Here is a 20,109-nt window from a genome sequence, read left to right on the forward strand (position 1 = left end):
CAGGTCTTCCGATGGAGTTCAGTCTGGAAGTTTGCTGGAGTGGAGGGGAATTGCTTGCATGTTTGTCGTGAAATGTGGATTGAATTATGTTGCTGATATGTTTTTGTACTGTTTTTGGGCTTCTATTTATCAGAGGATTTTTCTGTTAATACTTGAAGAGATTTGCTTCGTTTGCCACATTTTTGTTTTTTTTGGGGCATATTCCTTTGAAGGTGAAACTCATCCGTTGGCCAGATTGCTAAAGGGGTTGTAAAGGTACAATATTTTTTTTTTCCAAAATAGCTTCCTTTACCTTATTGCAGTCCTCCTTCACTTACCTCATCCTTCCATTTTGCTTTTAAATGTCCTTATTTCTTCTGAGAAATCCTCACTTCCTGTTCTTCTGTCTGTAACTCCACACAGTAATGCGAGGCTTTCTCCCTGGTGTGGAGTGTCCTGTTCGCCCCCTCCCTTGGACTACAGGAGAGTCAGGACACCCATTAACTCACAGCTCCTTTCTCTATCTGCAACGTAGAGTGCGTCCTGACTCTCCTGTACCCCAAGGGAGGGGGCGAGCACGACACTCTACACCAGGGAGAAAGCCTCACATTACTGTGTGGAGTTAGACAGAAGAACAGGAAGTGAGGATTTCTCAGAAGAAATAAGGACATTTAAAAGAAAAATGGAAGGATGAGGTAAGTGAAGGAGGACTGCACTAAGGTAAAGGAAGCTATTTAGGGGGAAAAAAAATTGTGCCTTTACAGCCCTTTAAATTCATTCTATGCACTCTCCTTTTAGTTTAGAGGCTTTTTACTTTTACCTTCTCCACTTTTACCTTCTACGTTTTTAGCACTGATCACTATTGGTGTCATCGGTCGCAAAAAAGTGCAAAGCGTCAGTGTCTGATTTGTCCGCCGCAATATCGCAGTCCCGCTATAAGTCACTGATTGCTTCCATTACTAGTAAAAAATCTAAATTCTATAACTCTCTATCCCATAGTTTGTACAGCGATCTCCTCCACTGACCTGTTGTGTTCTGACAGGGGGATGGACCCCCCGCCAGAACACTCCGATCACCGCCATTGGCTGAGGGGGCTGATCGGGAGCCGGTCTGCTGCTTTTTTTCCAGCATGCACGCCCGACAGAAACCAGACAGACCAACATACGCATGGGCTGAATGTTGGCATTTTTTTTTTTTTTTTTGGGCTATGGCATCCTGCTGTTTTACAGCCTGCATCCCACTGTCAGAAAAGGGTACCAGCCCCCACCCCCCCCCCTCCCAAAACAACAAAAAATAACGTGTTAGACACTGGTAGGGGAGAGGCAGCTAAAGCTGGCCATAGTTTGATCAAAATTTGGGCGGTTCAGCAGGGATTGGCTGAATTGCAGTCAATCTATGGCCGTTCCCACCTATGGCCGTTCCCACCTATGGCCGTTCCCACCTATGGCCGTTCCCACCTATGGCCGTTCCCACCTATGGCCGTTCCCACCTATGGCCGTTCCCACCTATGGCCGTTCCCATCTATGGCCGTTCCCATCTATGGCCGTTCCCATCTATGGATACAGTGATCAACTTTTAACGAACAGGACTGTTCAGTTTGATCAGCATTGCACCCAATTGACTATTCCTTCCACTAAAGATGTGGCATTGTTTACTCCCACTGACATCAGGAATTTTTTTTTTTTTAAATCTCACTGGCCACAGTTCAGCCCCCCCTAAGGCTGCATTCACACCTGAGCGTTTTGTAGCCTGAAGAATGAAGCTCCAAAACGCTAGAGGGGAAAAAATACATTATTCTCTATGGAGATGGTTCACATCTCCACTCCAAAACGCCCGAAGCTCAAACAAGTTCCGGACCCTTTTTTGTTGCACGAATTGGGCGGATTTGGGTGCTTTAGAACGTTTGTATTCCCATAGAAAGTAATGAAAACGCTCGATTAAAGCGTCTAGCGCAACAATGAGCGTTTCTACGGGCGTTTTGTTGCTTTAATCTGTTCTGTGAAATAGAACATTTCACCCAGGCAGAAGATAAAAAAAATCTACAAACATAGCAACAAGTGATGAAAGAGTTGATAATTTTTCCTATTGGCTAAAATAAAAAACGTCGGACAACGCTGTATGCAAACGCGCAAATACGCGTAAAAAAAAAAAACGTCTGGAAAAAACGACCAAAAACGCTACGCTCAGGTGTGAATGCAGCCTAAAGTCTGAAGAAAAGTCAACCAGCCCCTTGTTTATAAAGTTTGGCGACTCCTGATCTAATGGGTTGTTAAGTATAGGTTGATTATTCCTATCAAAGAGCTTGACTTTTTTTTGGAAAACAAATCCATCATTTATGGAAGAGTGTATGGCCACAAGCTGAAATTGGCTCAGTGTATGGCCAGCTTTCGATGCCATGGGTGGACAAAGGACCCCCTTCCTGTCCCCCCTTCCTGTCCCCCCTTCCTGTCCCCCTTCTCCTCTCTTGCCTTCTTCCTTCTTCTCTTTTCTTGCCTTCCTCCTTCTTCTCTTTTCTTGCCTTCCTCCTTCTTCTCTTCTCTTGCCTTCCTCCTTCTCTTCTCTTCTCTTCTCTTCTCTTCTCTTCTCTTCTCTTGCCTTCCTCCTCCTTCTTCTCTTCTCTTGCCTTCCTCCTCTTCTCTTCTTCTCTTCTCTTCTCTTTTCTTCTCTTCTCTTCTCTTGCCTTCCTTCTTCTTCTTTTCTTCTTCTCTTCTCTTGCCTTCCTCCTTCTTCTTTTCTCTTCTCTTCTCTTGCGCCTTCTTCTTTTCTCTTCTCTTCTCTTCTCTTGCCTTCCTCCTTCTTTTCTTCTCTTCCTCCTTCTCTTCTTTTGCCTTCCTGCTCCAGAAGCAGTTAACACCTTCTGCCCAATTACAGATTTCTCAGCAAGTTTTGTATATACTCCACGAGCTTTAATGAGCATTTACAATGCTGGAAGGCTGTCTTTCTTGCTCCCTAGGGCAGCACTGAATGGGTTCCATCCTCCATATGAGTATCTCAATGAGCTGTTAAATTGGTGAAGGTTCAGGCTATTTATAACCACTCTTAAACAGGTTAGGATCTGTCAGATCGTCAAAATGTATGACAGAGCTGTTCTACAAGGGGCTGACTCTGACAGATTTATAATTGAAATGGTTTGAAATACAACTATATAGCCATTGAAATGCTGCATATTGTTGGTAATTGTGTTGACCCTACAGCCATTCTCGACAAGGGTTCCTCCAGACGTTGTTGGGGGTTCCTGAAGCTGTGGCTGATTGACCTTCCATCCGGGTTCATGGCGCTGCATAATTCTGCGTCCAAAGACACTTTAGCCCTGGTTCACACTGGGTACGATTTGGAACGATTTGAGATGCGATTTGACATGTCAAATCGCATCTCAAATCGGCGGCAATTGTCGGCAATGGCACTGTCCTAATCAGTGCGACGCCGCATCTGCGATTTCAAAAAGTAGTTCCTGTACTACTTTTTGCAATTTTGGGCCACGATTTACATTAAATTGCGGCCGAAATCGCGGAAAAATCGCAGCCGCGAAATCGCGCATTTTACCGCGATTTTGAATTCGCAGCAGTGTGAACCTAGGCTCACAGAGGCAGAGGTATGACCCCAATCAGTTTAAAGGGTTGGTCCACTTTTTACAGAAAAAATGTAATGTGGTGCACTGGTGTGTGTATTTACTGCACGGGTAAGGGGGGCTCGTCCGATGCGGGAGTTGTAGTGGGGTCTATTAGAAAATAATGGAAATGCAGAAGTCGCAGTAACCAGTTGGTGCTTGGTGTATTTATTTTAGGTACTTGTATAGCTCCGTCACAGGAGGTGAGGAACGGGGGGAGCTGAGTGTAAACACACCTTCTCCGTTCTTCACAGTGTCACTGATCGTCTGTTCCCTGATATAGGGAAAGGCAATCAGTGACATCACACGTCCAGCCCCACCCCCCTACAGTTAGAAACACATATGAGGTCACACATAACCCCTACAGCGCCCCCTAGTGGTTAACTCCTAAACTGCACGTGTCATTTTCACAGTAAACAATGCATTTTTATAGCAATTTTTGCTTTGAAAATGACAATGGTCCCAAAAATGTGTCAAAATTGTCCGATGTGTCCGCCACAATGTCGCAGTCACGAAAAAAATCGCTGATCACCGCCATTCGTATTTAAAAAAATAAAAATAAATATATATATATATATATATATATATATATATATATATATATATATATATATATATATATATATATATATATATATATATATATATATATATATATATATATATATATATATATATATATATAATGTGTGTGTGTGTGTGTGTGTGTATATATATATATGTGTGTGTGTGTATGTATGTATATATATATATATATATATATATATATATATATATATATATATATATATATATATATATATATATATATATATATATATATATATATATATAATGTAAAAATGCCATAAAACTATCCCCTATTTTGTAAACGCTATACATTTTGTGCAAACCAATTGTTAAACGCTTATTGCATTTTTTTTTTTTTTTTTTTTTTTTTTTTTTTTTTTTACCAATAAAATGTACAAGAATACGTATCAGCCTAAACTGAGAAAAAAATGTTTTTTTTATATCTTTTTTTGGGGGTATTTATTATAGCAAAAAGTAAAAAATATTGTTTTTTTTTTTCTTTTTCTAAATTGTCGCTCCATTTTGGATTATAGCCCAAAAAATAAAAACCGCAGAGGTGATCAAATACCACCAAAAGAAAGCTCTATTTGGTAGTAAAAAATTTTTATAAAAATGCAATAAAACTATTTCCTATTTTGTAAACGCTATAAATTCTGCGCAAACCAACCAATAAACGCTTATTTTACCAAAAATCGGTAGAAGAATACGTATCGGCCTAAACTGAGCTAAAAAAAAAGTTTTTTTTTTTATATCTTTTTTGGGGATATTTATTATAGCAAAAAGTAAAAAATATAATTTTTTTTTTTTTTTTTTTTTTCAAAATTGTCGCTCTTTTTTTTGTTCATAGCCCAAAAAATAAAAACCGCAGAGGTGATCAAATACCACCAAAACAAAGCTCTATTTGTGGGAAAAAAAGGATGCCAATTTTGTTTGGGAGCCACGTCGCACGACCGCGCAATTGTCAGTTAAAGCGACGCAGTGCCGAATCGCAAAAACTGGCCAGGTCCTTTTACCTGCGTAATGGTCCGGGTCTTAAGTGGTTAATCATTTACTGTATTTGAGAATGAAGATCGAACTTATCAATGTGTTCCGCAGATAATCGGGTCCTAGTGTAGTGTTGGCCTTTGTCCATGAAACTCGATCTCTCCTGACAGGGCTCTTTGAACTTTCCTTTGTCCATGATTTGGAAAGTTTTTTTGACCTTGAACTTGAAGTTTAATTACCTTTCTTTAACTTTTGACACGTTTCTCACTCGCCTCCCCACACACCTCCTCGCTCACACCTCTGCTGTCCCCTCCCCGTGTTCAGCTTCTTACCATCTGTGTTCTCCTCCTCCTCTTCACATTCTGCAGCGAAGGGGTGTACAGACAAAGCCGCCGTCTCCCGTGTTACATTACCCCAGGACTGATAAGGAATGCAGGTACAGAATACAGTGCTTTGCTTGATGATTGCACCTCCCATTTGCTGTGGCCCTCTTTGTCGCACCTCGGATTTGCTGTGGCCCTCTTTGTCGCACCTCCGATTTGCTGTGGCCCTCTTTGTCGCACCTCCGATTTGCTGTGGCCCTCTTTGTCGCACCTCCGATTTGCTGTGGCCCTCTTTGTCGCACCTCCGATTTGCTGTGGCCCTCTTTGTCGCACCTCCGATTTGCTGTGGCCCTCTTTGTCGCACCTCCGATTTGCTGTGGCCCTCTTTGCTACACTTAAAAGGTGCCTCTTCTCTTTTATACCCTGGTCCTCTTTGTCGCACCTCCGATTTGCTGTGGCCCTCTTTGTTGCACCTCCGATTTGCTGTGGCCCTCTTTGTCGCACCTCCGATTTGCTGTGGCCCTCTTTGTCGCACCTCCGATTTGCTGTGGCCCTCTTTGTCGCACCTCCGATTTGCTGTGGCCCTCTTTGCTACACTTAAAAGGTGCCTCTTCTCTTTTATACCCTGGTCCTCTTTGTCGCACCTCCGATTTGCTGTGGCCCTCTTTGTCGCACCTCCGATTTGCTGTGGCCCTCTTTGTCGCACCTCTGATTTGCTGTGGCCCTCTTTGTCGCACCTCCGATTTGCTGTGGCCCTCTTTGTCGCACCTCCGATTTGCTGTGGCCCTCTTTGTCGCACCTCCGATTTGCTGTGGCCCTCTTTGTCGCACCTCCGATTTGCTGTGGCCCTCTTTGTCGCACCTCCGATTTGCTGTGGCCCTCTTTGTCGCACCTCCGATTTGCTGTGGCCCTCTTTGCTACACTTAAAAGGTGCCTCTTCTCTTTTATACCCTGGTCCTCTTTGTCGCACCTCTGATTTGCTGTGGCCCTCTTTGTTGCACCTCCGATTTTGCTGTGGCCCTCTTTATGACGAGACCTATTCAACTTTTTGGATGGTGGGTTCATCTGCACGTTGGCATTTTTCATGTTTTTTGAGGTCTCCACAATGAGATCTTTTAACCTCCTTTTGCTTTAACGTTAAATTGTTGAACATCTAAAGCCAGGCTTGTCCACTGCAGAACTTATGTAGTGTATCCTCTCCACAGGTCAGGGTTTTTAAGATTTTTTTTTTTTTTTTTTCTCAATGAGAACAGCTTGCAGTTATTACTGATCCAATGACCTAGAAAATCCAGCCAAAACTTTGTTTTAAGTTTTGGAGAGGATGAGGAAGGATTGGAACCCCTGTCAGGTTCTTACTGCTATCTGCAAGAGAAAGTTCCCTTCATTGACTGTCAAGGGCAACAAAGGTCTCACCAGATGGGAAGTGAGGGCAAATCTGCAACCTGGCCACAGATGTCGAAAACTAACCACCTCCTAAATGTTTTTTTCAAGATGTCAAGAAAATGCAGTAAAACCTTGGTTTGGGAGCATAATTTGTTCCAGAAACATGCTTGTAATCCAAAGCACTTGTATATCAAAGCATTTTTTTTACAGGGTATAAAGGAGAAGAGAGGCACCTCTAAGGCTGCATTCACACCTGAGCGTTTTGTCGCCTGAAGCGCGACGCTCAAATACGCTAGAGGGGGAAAAAAATACATTATTCCCTATGGAGATGGTTCACATCTCCACTCCAAAACGCCTGAAGCCGAACGACTGAAGCTCAAACAAGTTCTGGACCCTTTTTTGTCGCGCGTATCGGGCGGTTTGGTCGTTTTTGAGCGTTTCCATTTCCCATAGAAAGTAATGGAAACGCTCGATTCAAGCGACTAGCGCGACAACGAGCGTTTGCTACGGGCGTTTCGTCGCTTTAATCAATAGAACTTTTCACCCAGGCAGAAGATTAAAAAAATCTACCAACATAGCAACAAGTGATGAAAAGATGATCATTTTTTCTATTGGCTAAAATAAACGTCGAAGTACAAAAACGTCGGACGACGCTGTATGCAAATAAGCATGAATACGCGCGACAAAACGACCGACGCTCAGGTGTGAATGCAGCCTAAGTGTAACAATAAGTTGCACCTTCATTAAATGTAACCATATTGCTACACTTGATACATTTTGCTTGTCTTTCAAAACTCTCTCAAACCAAGGTTTTACTGTACCTGTGCAAAAACAAATACCTACAGTTTTAACTTTCTGGGTGTTAATTAAATTCTGAAGTATAGAAATGCTGCTAAATTTTTAGGTGACTGGTATCCCCCCCCCCCCCCCCCCAATCTCTGTTCTGTAGATTATGTATGTAGTTCCTATGTACAGTAATGATGCCGCTGCTACATGCTCATTTCTGGGCTTGCAAAGGCATTTGTTGCACACAAAGTGGATTCATATGCTTTTGGCATATATTTAAACCCAGATTTCGGCTTTAAAAATTGCTGTCTGCACCCGAGAAAGTGAATATGTAGAAAAATAGTGCAGCGCAAATAATACAAAAAATACAATAATAAATCAATAAATAAATTTGGTAAAGTCCATAAAGTGCAAAGTGATAAAAGTGCTCCAAAAAATCAATGGTGATCAAAAGTGCAAAAAATCTTCAACAGATCCGTGACCCACAGGAAAGGGTTAACCTCCACCAAGAGTAAGGGTGGCCTCTCACCTCAATACTTCGACCTGTGGCTAGGTCAAAAGGCAAGAAGCAAAATCTCCAAAGAATGGTAATCAGCTTTACATGGGTTCAATTTCCAAAGAATCCACCAGATGGCACCAGCGGGCAATAAGCAAGGCAACACCATGACTCCCCCGGTCTCTGTGCCACTCCTGGATTCTGGCCGATCGCTCCGGTCACGTGACAGCCAGGGAAGTGAGGTGGGGGATGCTCGCTGTGTACTGCCGCAGGTGAAGAGGGGACACAGGCGACACTCCGACACCCAGCTTCGATTCTCCAGACACCGCGAGAGCGAGCGCGCACCCCAAGCACCGGCTCACTGGGGGGAGGAGGGAGGGGTTTCGGTTCACTAAAGGGGACGCATGCGCACTAGGCAGTCACAGTGACTGCCTAGTGCGCATGCGTCCCCTTTAGTGAACCGAAACCCCTCCCTCCTCCCCCCAGTGAGCCGGTGCTTGGGGTGCGCGCTCGCTCTCGCGGTGTCTGGAGAATCGAAGCTGGGTGTCGGAGTGTCGCCTGTGTCCCCTCTTCACCTGCGGCAGTACACAGCGAGCATCCCCCACCTCACTTCCCTGGCTGTCACGTGACCGGAGCGATCGGCCAGAATCCAGGAGCGGCACAGAGACCGGGGGAGTCATGGTGTTGCCTTGCTTATTGCCCGCTGGTGCCATCTGGTGGATTCTTTGGAAATTGAACCCATGTAAAGCTGATTACCATTCTTTGGAGATTTTGCTTCTTGCCTTTTGACCTAGCCACAGGTCGAAGTATTGAGGTGAGAGGCCACCCTTACTCTTGGTGGAGGTTAACCCTTTCCTGTGGGTCACGGATCTGTTGAAGATTTTTTGCACTTTTGATCACCATTGATTTTTTGGAGCACTTTTATCACTTTGCACTTTATGGACTTTACCAAATTTATTTATTGATTTATTATTGTATTTTTTGTATTATTTGCGCTGCACTATTTTTCTACATATTCACTTTGAGATATTTTTGAGTTATATCTACAGTGCTGGCTTGCAATTTAGTTTAATTTTTATTTATTTTCCAGCGCTGAATCACTTTTTACTTATTCTTGCACCCGAGAAAGTGCCACATACGGTAGCTGACATGGCTATACAAACATTGCAACATTTTCACACGTGCTGTGCTGCTAAATATAAAGAGATTGTAGTGTAGAATAGACTTTATTTCGATATTACACCAACATTCTGTATACAGACTTTTTTAGATTTTTTATTTTTAATTTTTTTTACTATGGTTAGCCTATAATACAGTCTCCAAACTTTCTAAACAAAGGGCCAGTTCACTGTCCTTCAAACTTTGAGGGCCAGACTAGGGCCATTGGGAGTAGAAAATATCCAGTGGGAGTAAACAATACCAATATCTTTGGTGTCGGTGGGAGGCCTAGTGCCCCATTGTTGGTGTCAATAGAAGGAATTGTACCCTTTTTGATGGTGTCAGTTGAATGAATAGTGCCCCATTTGGTGTTTTCAGCAACAAGAATGATTCCCCATGGTTGGTGTCAGTGGATGGAATAGTGCCCAAAAAGGCCGGTTAAAGGCAAGCAAAAAGCTGCATCCGGCCCCAGGGCCGCAGTTGGAAGACCCCTGCTATAATAGAAGGACTTTGCTTTTTTTTTTCTTCAAATGGTCAAAAATGCATTGTCACCGTCCAGGCTTATCCCTGTCATGGACCACCCTCTGTGTTTTTCTCTCCATAGAACCTTTTTTTTTTTTTTTTTCTCCTTCACACTGGTATTTTCTACCTCGCATAACTGTCTGGTTTACTATGCGTATAACATCACTGTAATGGCGAAACCCAAAATTGACAGCATAACACGGCCTTCTTAGGCTGCGTACACACGATCAGTCCATCCTTCGGACCGGTCTCATTGGTTAACCGATGAAGCTGACTGATGGTCTGATGTGCCTACACACTATCGAGTCCAACTCGGTGACGTAAAACACAACGACGTGCGGAAAAAAATGAAGTTCAATGCTTCCAAGCATGCGTCGACTTGATTCTGAGCATGCCCGGGTTTGGAACCGATGCTTTTGCATACTAACCATCGGTTTTGACCTATCGGTTAGGAGTCCATCGGTTCAATTTTAAAGCAAGTTCTAAAATTTTTGACCAAAGGATAACTGATCGATGGGGCCCACACACCACACACCATCGGTTTGGTCCTTCAGTCCGTTTCCATCGGTTTTGACCGACCGTGTGTACGCGGCCTTTACTGGGAACCCTGTGGTCCCTGTGAAAGTAATATGGCAACTGCTGTTGGAAGATATGTGGTTTGCGGGAACTTTTATGAAATTTTGTGCTTTATTGGTACCTGTGAAATCTGGCCCCCTAGGGTAGAGTTCACATGCCTGACCATGACGGTACAAAAGGGCAATTGCAGTCAAAGTGCTAAATATGTTCCAGGCAAAGCTTATTACCTAGAATCTATACAAGCGCCATTTTACCTAGTCATGGATTTGTAGTGTACTTCTGTGAACAACTCTACTCTGCATAGGAGGTTGATGACGCTCTGTATGTAGTTCTATAGATTCTCCTGCCCACTCTTTTAGAATAGTAGGGAAATCGCCAATGGTAATGCCTTGCTGTGCGTCACCCAAAAACTTCCAACCCCATCCGTTACGTTTTCAATCTTATCAACCTGGAGGAACCCTTGAAATAACATTCCGGCCTCTGGAAATCTCTGCTAATAATTACTCTATCATCACTTCATGGTACATTTAGTAGTATGGTCACCTGGAAGGAAGCTCCTTTCATTTGTGGTCAATTAGAGCTTTCAAAGTGGCAGAGGACCCAACCGGTCTACCAAGCTCTTCCCCCCGATGATTCCATACTCTTCCCAGCCCCCCCCCCCCCCCCGATGATTCCGTACTCATTACCAGGTCTTGTATGATTCGGAGCATGCGAGGATTGTTTGCTGCTCTGCACAGTGTTCAGTTAGGCTCTGATTACACCTAGGCGTATATACGCCTGAAGCGCGACGCCGCAGCAGCCCCTAAGATGCTGGAGGGATGATTTTACATTGCCCTCTATGGAGATGGTTCACATCTCCACGCCGTACGCCTGACGCCTGAAAACAAGTCCCGGACCTTTTTTTCAGGCGGCGTTCGGCATAGGAGATGTGGACCTGGGGGTAAGCTGCATTCACAATCGCGGCATTTTGTCGCCGCAAATCGCGGTACAAAACGCCACAATTTGTCGCCGCGATTCACGGGACAAAACGCCGCGATTAGGTACGCCAAGGTGTGAATGCAGCTTTCATATTCATTTTTTTTTTAAATACCAATAAAAACGATTGAAACAGAAATTGCTCATTGCTTGGGACCCCTAGCGACCTCTGGAGGGAACCTGGTTTGGAAGTGCTGCATTACGGGCTAGACACGCTTTGTTGCAAGCCTGATTTAGCTTTCAGGTGTTTTGTAAAAGACAGATGTAACCTGTGTTGGCGAAGTATTAAAAGAAAAAAAGAAAAAGATTTGAGGACTTTTGCAGGAGAAAACAACTTGAAGCCTTCTCTGGGCTTTGCACGTTCCCCTATCCCCATTATTGTGCCAGGGGGGGTCTGGTTTGGCTCCCCCCCCCCCTTTTCTTTTTTTTTTTTTCAGTCGTTGCTCCCTTTTTGAAAGAATGCAAAAACTTGAGGAACCCCGGTCTACATGAGGACCCCCCCTCCCTCGATCTTGGTCAAAGTGGGTCCCGTGCTCGCAGCACCCTTGTGCCACCCATTGTGCCTTGACACCCTGGTTGAGAAACGCTGATCTAGCAAATCTGCTGCCAGATGTTACTTTTTCCAGTCATTGCAAAGTACAGGTGCAACACCACACCACAATGTATTAAATAATGTGTACACCACCAGAAAAGTAGAAGCAACTGCACTACGACTGCACTGTATTGTGTACTGTGTACACCACCAGAAAAGTAGCAGCAACTGCACTACGACTGTACTGTATTGTGTACACCAGGGGTCTTCAACCCCCGGGCCGCGGCCCACTACCGGGCCGTAGCGTCTTTGTAGCCAGTCCGCGGCGGGCAAGAATTACATTGTAAGGTGGGCAGGTAAGAGCCCGGTGGATCAGAGAGGAAGGCCGGTGGATGAGAGAAGCGCGCTGGTGAGCAGAGATGACATTATCTCTCTCCGCTCCGCGTAGCATCACCGCTCTTCCGCCCTCACAACATGCGGAATTTGGGCGGTGCGGCGGGGAGCAGAGAGATGACATTATCTTTAACCGCCCATCCTCCATCTCCACTCTCCTGCCCTCACTCAAGAACGACAACCAATGCAGTGACAATCCACATCTGGTGGCACTGGCAGGTGACGTAGCAAATGGCATTCCTCATCTGGTGGCACTGGCAGGTGGCGTGGCACTGGCAGGTGGCGTGGCATTCCTCATCTGGTGGCACTGGCAGGTGATGTGGCATAATCTGGTGGCACTGGCAGGTGACGTGGCATTCCTCATCTGGTGGCACTGGCAGGTGACGTGGCAAATGGCATTCCTCATCTGGTGGCACTGGCAGATGGCGTGGCATTCCTCATCTGGTGGCACTGGCAGGTCACATAGCAAGTGGCATTCCTCATCTGGTGGCAGATGACATGGCAAGTGACACACTTAGGGCTCCGACTAATTTTGCATTATGGTGAGTTGAGCCATTTCATTTATATTACAATGTAATATAAGAAATAATGCACTTTAATCATTCTGACACCATACCAACCATGGTGCCCTGATGATTGAAGCGCCAACAGCAGAACACCAGCTATTTCCCCGATTAAATTGCCTGCGAAAAATCGCTTACCCCCCGCGTGTGCGTTCATCTCCCGAAACACCCTCTCGCCGGGCCTTGGCATAATTTTCTTCCACGCAGCCGGTCCCCGGTGCCAAAAAGGTTGGGGACCACTGGTGTACAACCACCAGGAAAGTAGTAGTAACTGCACTACGACTGCACTGTATTGTGTACACCAACATGCTGTTTGTTTGTAGATGGTCATTAGGACACTGCACTAGAGAACGTTGGTTTAAATGTAGAAATTCTCGTTCTCATAAACTTGGTATTGCTCAATCCAAAGATTATTGGATGTGTGTGTGTATTTTAATACAGTACGTTAATAAATGGCCTGAACTAATGAACCTGTGCATATAGCTGCAAGCAAATCTGCCTCCTTCCAGCTACCCCGGTGCTTCTATAACGACCTTATTAACAGAAGCTTGCAGTTAATGGATTAGAAATTAAAATTCCACAGAACAGCCGTGAGTGGTGTCATTCATTATAAAACGTGTAGGAGAGGAGGGTGTGTGCGCTTCATATAGGGGGTGGCCGGGCCGTAGGGGGAAGCGTTTCAGGAATTTATGAAGTTTACTGATTATCCCTTTTTTTTTTTTTTTTTTCTTTTTTTCTTCCATAATGTGTATTTACCAGGGGGATGGGAGACATTAAGTTGTTTGAAATTCTTTAGACTCTTAGCACTCCCTGGACTGGTTAACTACTATCTATTTTTCTTTATGTATCACTCCTCGGTCATCCATGTAGTGTAATGGTGCAGAACCCTAATAGAAAGGGAGCGAGGCCAGATGGTTTACAGATTACCTAGATCTAAGGCAATTTTATTTTTTTGTTAATGATAGAGTAGGGAAGGTTCAGACATGTAACATTTAATAGTTGTCACCACAACAAGAGGCAAGGGAAAATCTTCCAATGGGGACACTTGTTTGGTGACGGTCACCCACTCGCTTCCTGTTGTGTCTCCAGCGCAGACTAAAACTAGCCGACAAAGGTGGTTACCAACCCTATCCAAAACAAAAATTTGGGCTTTTAAAGTGGCACTAAGAGCCCATTTACACTGGGGCGGCACGACTTCGGGGGTGACGCGGCAAGGCGACCTGAAGACGACTTCAGAAGCGACTTGCTAAATGACTTCTGTATAGAAGTCAATGCAGGTCGCCCGGAGTCACCCCCAAAGTCGTACAAGAACCTTTTTTTTTAAGTCGAAGCGACTTGCGTCGATCCTATTAGAACAGTTCTATTGAACAGAGCGGTACGTGACTTGTCAGGCGGCTGTCGCCCCTGACAAGTTGCCTCTTTTGTGAATGGGCTCTAAGATCCAGTTCACACACAGGCGATCTCTAGGCGACTTGAGAGGCAACTTGCAAAACGACTTCTGTATTAAAGTCAATGCAAGTCACCCCGAGTCGTCTCCAAAGTCGTACAGGAACCTTTTTCTAATTCGGAGCGACTTGCGTCGCTCCTATTAGAATGGTTCCATTGACTACTGCAGACCGCAACTTGTAAGGCGGCTGAGTCGCCTGACAGGTCGCCCCTGTGTGAACCGGCTCTAAAGGTTCTCTGTTATTTAAAAAACAAAACAAAAAAACATGTCCTACTTCCACTGTGCATTTTGTTTTGCACAGAGTGGCCCCAATCCTGCCATTCTGGAGTCCCACCACGGCTCTCTCGGCTCCTCCCAGAAATAGATAACCCCCTCTGGGAAGCTCTTTCCCGAGGGGGTTACCTTGCGTGCGCGCTCCCGTGTCATACACTCGGCATCCATAGACGCCGAGTGTATAACTCAGCCACGTTATTGGATTTGATTGACAGCAGTGGGAGCCAATGGCTGTGCTGCTATCAATCTATCCAATGAAGAGCAGAGAAGCCGCGGAGAGAGTGACGCAGGATTGCGCCTACTAGAATTCGGGGCTCAGGTAAATAAAGGGGGGGGGGGGGCGAGAACAGTGCAAGGTGTTTTTTCACCTTAATGCATAGGATGCATTAAGGCGATAAACACGAAGGTTTACAACCCCTTTTAAATCCACAAAAGGTGGAGTGTGTGTGTGTGTGTGTTGTTTTTTTTTTGTCACAACTAAAAATGTTAAACCTTGTGATGCATGCAGGGAGTAAACTTGCAGGGTCTCAAACTGGTGTCCCTCCAGCTGTTGTGAAACTACAAGTCCCATGAGGCATTGCAAGGCCGACGGTTACAAGCATGACTCCCCCAGGCAGAGGCATGATGGGACTTGTAGTTTTTCAACACCTGGAGGGCTGCCAGTTTGAGACCCTAGGAGTAGTAGTGTACCTGCTTATACTTCAGATTCATCCAGACTTTCCAGTAGTGTCCCAGTCCTCCCTCCCTGGAATGGTAATCAGGTTGCTGGTGGTTTGGCAGTGCTTTTTTCCCAATCTTGCCCACTGCAGACCTTTTACTTTGTCTGATGGAAAAGTTTCACAGCCCCAAACCAGATTCAAATCTGTGCATGTGACTAGTGATTTAAAGGTGATTAGACTTGGAATGTGATACTTTACCGAGAAAGATTAGAAGTTACAGAGCACAAGTTTTAGTAAAAATGCTTCCACTGACCCTTTGAGCTCAGCCGCAGGTTAGTGGTTATAAAGGCTCAAGGTTTTTTACCTTTCTGCATTCTATACATGAAGAAGGTAAAACCTGTGTGCAGCAGCCCCTCTAATACTTACCCGAGCCCCATCGCCATCCAGCGATGTGTACGAGAACCTTGGCTCTCTGGGGACTCCCCCCTCGCTGGCTTGGACAACAGCTGTCAATCACAGCCAGTGAGGAGAGGGTGTGGCGCCGGGCAGTGGCTCTGCGTAAATGGACACACACAGCCACGACTTGGGTACCCCCATAGTAAGCTGCTTGCTCTGGGGGCACTCGGTAGCAAGCAGGGACCAGGAGCGTCTGTGGGATTACCCGAAAAGGGGAAGATCGAGCCTGCTCTGTGCAAAAGCACTACACAGAGCAAGTAAGTATAACATGTTTGATTTAAAAAATAAAAAAATTGCCTTTTTAACATTTTCCAGGCTGCCCTTGTTTTGCTAGAAACAAACTGTTGTGCACAGAGCTCAATAGTTCAAGCCTAAATTTCCACACAGGTGAATGATCCAGTGCAGCGACTCCTCCCCCTCTCCATGGCTGCTCTGGGACTGAACTATGTGAGGTTTGTTAGATAGTCTGAGGGCAAACCACCTCTGCTGTGCTTTTTGTAGATCACCCATAGTGCTCCTGAGTCATTGGTCCAGCGCTTAGTTCCGGTGTATATCGAAGCTGAGGAGATTTAACCAATAATTATAATTTCAAAACCTATTTGCATCTTTTTATGGTATGCCTGTGTCTCCTCTATGTACAAAATGCAGTCTGTGGATTACAAGATCTTATCACACTTTCTTATTAGAGTTTCTCCAAAAGTAATTCCCCCGCAGCCCTAGAGCAGGAAAGGGCAGGGAGGAGCAGCGATCGGCGAATACTTGTCTGACAAGCCCAAAATTGTCCTTTTTTGTTTAACATCCTGGGACTGAGTCTGAGAACAAGATGAATATCTTCAGGTCTCCGCATTCCTGACACTGACAGCTGTGCGCTCCGCAATCCACCGCCAGGTTGTACCGGGCGCGTTTTAGGAGGACTACTGCTTCTTTACTAAAGATTTCCTTACCTAAACCTTAATAAAGCAGCATTTTATATACAGACATATACCCTTCATCTGGCTAGATGGAGCTGCCCCCCCCCCCCCACCAGGATACAAAAATCTGCTTTTGTCCAAAAAAAAAAACTTGGGTTGTCCGAAAACTTTCAGATCTTACCTGTTTTATCTAGGTTATGGTGTATATATACCAGGGATTTGCAATTGGCGGACCTCCAACTGTTGCAAAACTACAAGTCCCATCATGCCTCTGGGTGTCATCCTTGTGGCTGTCAGTCTTGCTATGCCGTATGGGACTTGTATTTCTGCAACAGCTGGAGCTAATTGCGTGTGTGTGTGTGTATGTGTGTGTGTATATATATATATATATATATATATATATATATATATATATATATATATATATATATATATATATATATATATATATATATATATATATATATATATATATATATTTATCGTGGTGTAACGCGCACCCCAAACCTAGAAAAGTAGTTTAAGGAAAAAAATAAAAACTTACATTTTTGCCCTGCGTCCATCGGCGGCCTTGTCCGGCGTCCATCTGTGGCTTCCTTGCGCGGGGTCCGTCCAGCCTTGTGGGTGTCGGCCTGTGGCTTCCTTGCGCGGGGTCCGTCCAGCCTTGTGGGTGTCCGCCTGTGGCTTCCTTGCGCGGGGTCCGTCCAGCCTTGTGGGTGTCCGCCTGTGGCTTCCTTGCGCGGGGTCCGTCCAGCCTTGTGGGTGTCCATCAGCGGCTTTGGAGGTGTTCATCTGCGGGGTCCGTCCAGCGTTGTGAGTGTCCGTTTTTGGATTTGACGCCTTTTCCCGAGCCGAGAGGAGCCGGATTTCCTGTATGTTCGGCTTCTCTCGTGTGGCTGCGGGCGGAGCCGAGCCTAGCCGAGTGCGCAGTATACTCTGCTCGGTCTATTTCGGCAGCGCCCGGGAACAGCAGTATCGGCGTATATATCGCGCACCGACAATTTTCCCCTGATTTTTAAGGGGGAAAAAGTGCGTGGTATACGCTGATAAATACGGTATATATAGTTAAATTCAACTAGACTTGTTCTATATCAGTGATGGTGAACCTTGGCACCCCAGATGTTTGGGAACTACATTTCCCATGATACTCATGCACTCTGCAGTGTAGCTGAGCATCATGGGAAATGTAGTTCCAAAACATCTGGGGTGCCAAGGTTCACCATCACTGGTCTATATTGATAAAGACATTTCGTAGCTTTCCCAATCTTGTTCCTGATACAAAGATCAGGGAGTTTTTAGGGCGACCTTATGGATGGTAATAACTACGTGTTGCTTCTATCTATTGGACGAGTCACAAGAAAAACAAGTGGTGTGTCCTGAGTTTGAAGAGCTGTCACCTCGCGGGTCCAGGTTGTCCTCTGACCTCTCCTGTGCAAATTCTGACTTTTGTCAAACTTGGCGCTTAGATGAGTTCCATCAATAGCTGCTCCATACTGATGGGTGCTGGGCTATTGAGGGGTATCTGTAGGTGTAAGTTTTTAATATACAGTGGAACCTCGGATTGCGAGTAGCACGGTTAACGAGCGTTTCGCATGTATTTAAAAAAAATCCTAACTCGGTTTTTGCGAGTGTTGTCTCACCAATTGAGCAGGATTCAAGCCTCTGCGGTGTGCAGTACCGCGTTTGGCCAGAGGTGGGGGGACGCCGGAGATAATCGGTGCCATTTTGAGCCGTTCGGAAATGCTTGGAAAGACACGGAAATACTCAGTTCCTGAGCCTTTACAAGGTTTGCCGAGGTCAGCCGAGCAGTCCTCGGGCCTTTCCGGGGGTTTCCGAGGCTCTCCGGCGCCCCCCCACCTCTGGCCACATGCGGTATTGCATGCCATTGAAGTCAATGCGGAACAAATTATTTTAATTTCGATGGGGAAACTCGCTTTGAAATGCGAGTGCTTTGGATTACGAGCATTCTCCTGGAGCGGATTATTCTTGTAGTATGAGGTTCCACTGTAGTAGAAAACGCCTGTGTGTAATTCACTGAGGTGGTGAGCGGTTGGTGCATTTGGCTTGTAGTGTCCTTCTAGCACCCCAGCATAGCACATAGATAAAAGAAACCGGCAGCTCGGTCTTCCGCGATGATTGAGTTTATTAATCCAGGTGTAGTACAAAATAATACAGGGCTTACGCGTTTCGGCGCAAAGCCTTCTTTTACCTATATAGGTGTAATAAGTACCTGATGGGTAGAGAGGCTCATTACAACACAGATTTTACAATTGGTTGAATCTCCTCCCTTGTTTGGAAGCCAGGCGTTTAACTTGATTACTGATAATTTGTGGCGCAGGTTGCAGCAGCGATCTTCTGCTTCCTCAGCCATGGATTATGTGCAGAATTCAGACCACCTAATAATTAAATTATAACACTGATCTTCCCTTTTCCCATATTTGATGTGCACGTTTTTACTGGAAAACAATGCAGGAAATCTCCTATCCCAACATGCATCAACTTGCGTTTCACATATTTGTATTGCTTTTTATGGGAAATGATGCAGGAAATCCCACAAAGCTAAAAGATCACACTGAGGATTTCCAGGAGCTTACACTGACAGCTCTCACTCCCCGCGACTCCTTTCATCTACCACTGTAAACCTTTTATTGTATAGAATAACGCAGCATAAGGTGTGTCCAGTGGCGGCTGGTGCTCAAAATTTTTTGGGGGGGCGCAAACGAAAAAAAATAATTGCAGCCTCACTCTGCCCATCAAATGCAGCCACTGTGCCATCAATTGTCACCACTGTGCCATCAATTGTCACCACTGTGCCATCAATTGTCACCACTGTGCCATGCCATCAAACGCAGCCACTGTGCCATCAAATGCAGTCACTGTGCCATGCCATCAAACGCAGCCACTGTGCCCTTTAATTGTCATTGTAAAATGACAATGGCAGTGAAGGGGTTAACCACTAGGGGGCGCTGTAGGGGTTAAGTGTGACCTCATATGTGTTTCTTACTGTAGGGGGGCGGGGCTGGACGTGTGACGTCAGTGATCGTCTGTTCCCTATATCGGGGAACAGACGATCACTGCCACAGAGAAGAACGGGGAAGGTGTATTTGCACTCGCCTCTCCCCGTTCTTCAGCTCCTGTGACTGATCGCGGGACACCCGCGGCGTTCAGGTTCCGCGGTCACGGAGCTTCGGCTGGGCTCTTAAAGAGGTCGTGTGTGTATATATACGTCCATGTGCCCAGCCGTGCCATTCTGTCGCCGTATATAGTCGTGCGGCGGTCCTTAAGTGGTTAAACAAATATGTTTCATTTCAGACAGTGAGATCCGTTTTTTGCTATCTTTGAACCTTGAACGTGTCCTGATGAAGCCTAGCGGTGAAAGGCGTTGATGCACAAGGGCTCAATGTAGCATTTCATATGAGCATTCAAAAAATGTAAAATCAGTGTATATTATGTTCTTTTTTCAATAAATATTGTAATATTTTTTTTCCACGTTTCCACTGTTTTCTATGCCTATAA

At 45.2% G+C, this 20,109-nt stretch overlaps 1 protein-coding gene across 2 annotated transcripts in view; it reads left to right on the forward strand.

The window, feature by feature from the left end:
* The window catches only part of LARGE2 (LARGE xylosyl- and glucuronyltransferase 2), an 82,866-nt gene that overhangs the window by 37,203 nt on the left and 25,554 nt on the right, over window positions 1–20,109 (forward strand). The window contains exon 1 of one of the 2 annotated variants that reach the window (XM_040328169.1): window positions 5,472–5,576. The exons of the other annotated variant lie outside the window; for it this stretch is intronic. The gene's annotated coding sequence lies outside the window, so the exon portion shown is untranslated. Of the gene's footprint in view, window positions 1–5,471; window positions 5,577–20,109 lie in introns of those variants that run through there. 2 annotated transcript variants of the gene reach the window in all.

This window comes from Rana temporaria, chromosome 11, assembly GCF_905171775.1.
Source record: "Rana temporaria chromosome 11, aRanTem1.1, whole genome shotgun sequence".
Taxonomy (NCBI): domain Eukaryota; kingdom Metazoa; phylum Chordata; class Amphibia; order Anura; family Ranidae; genus Rana; species Rana temporaria.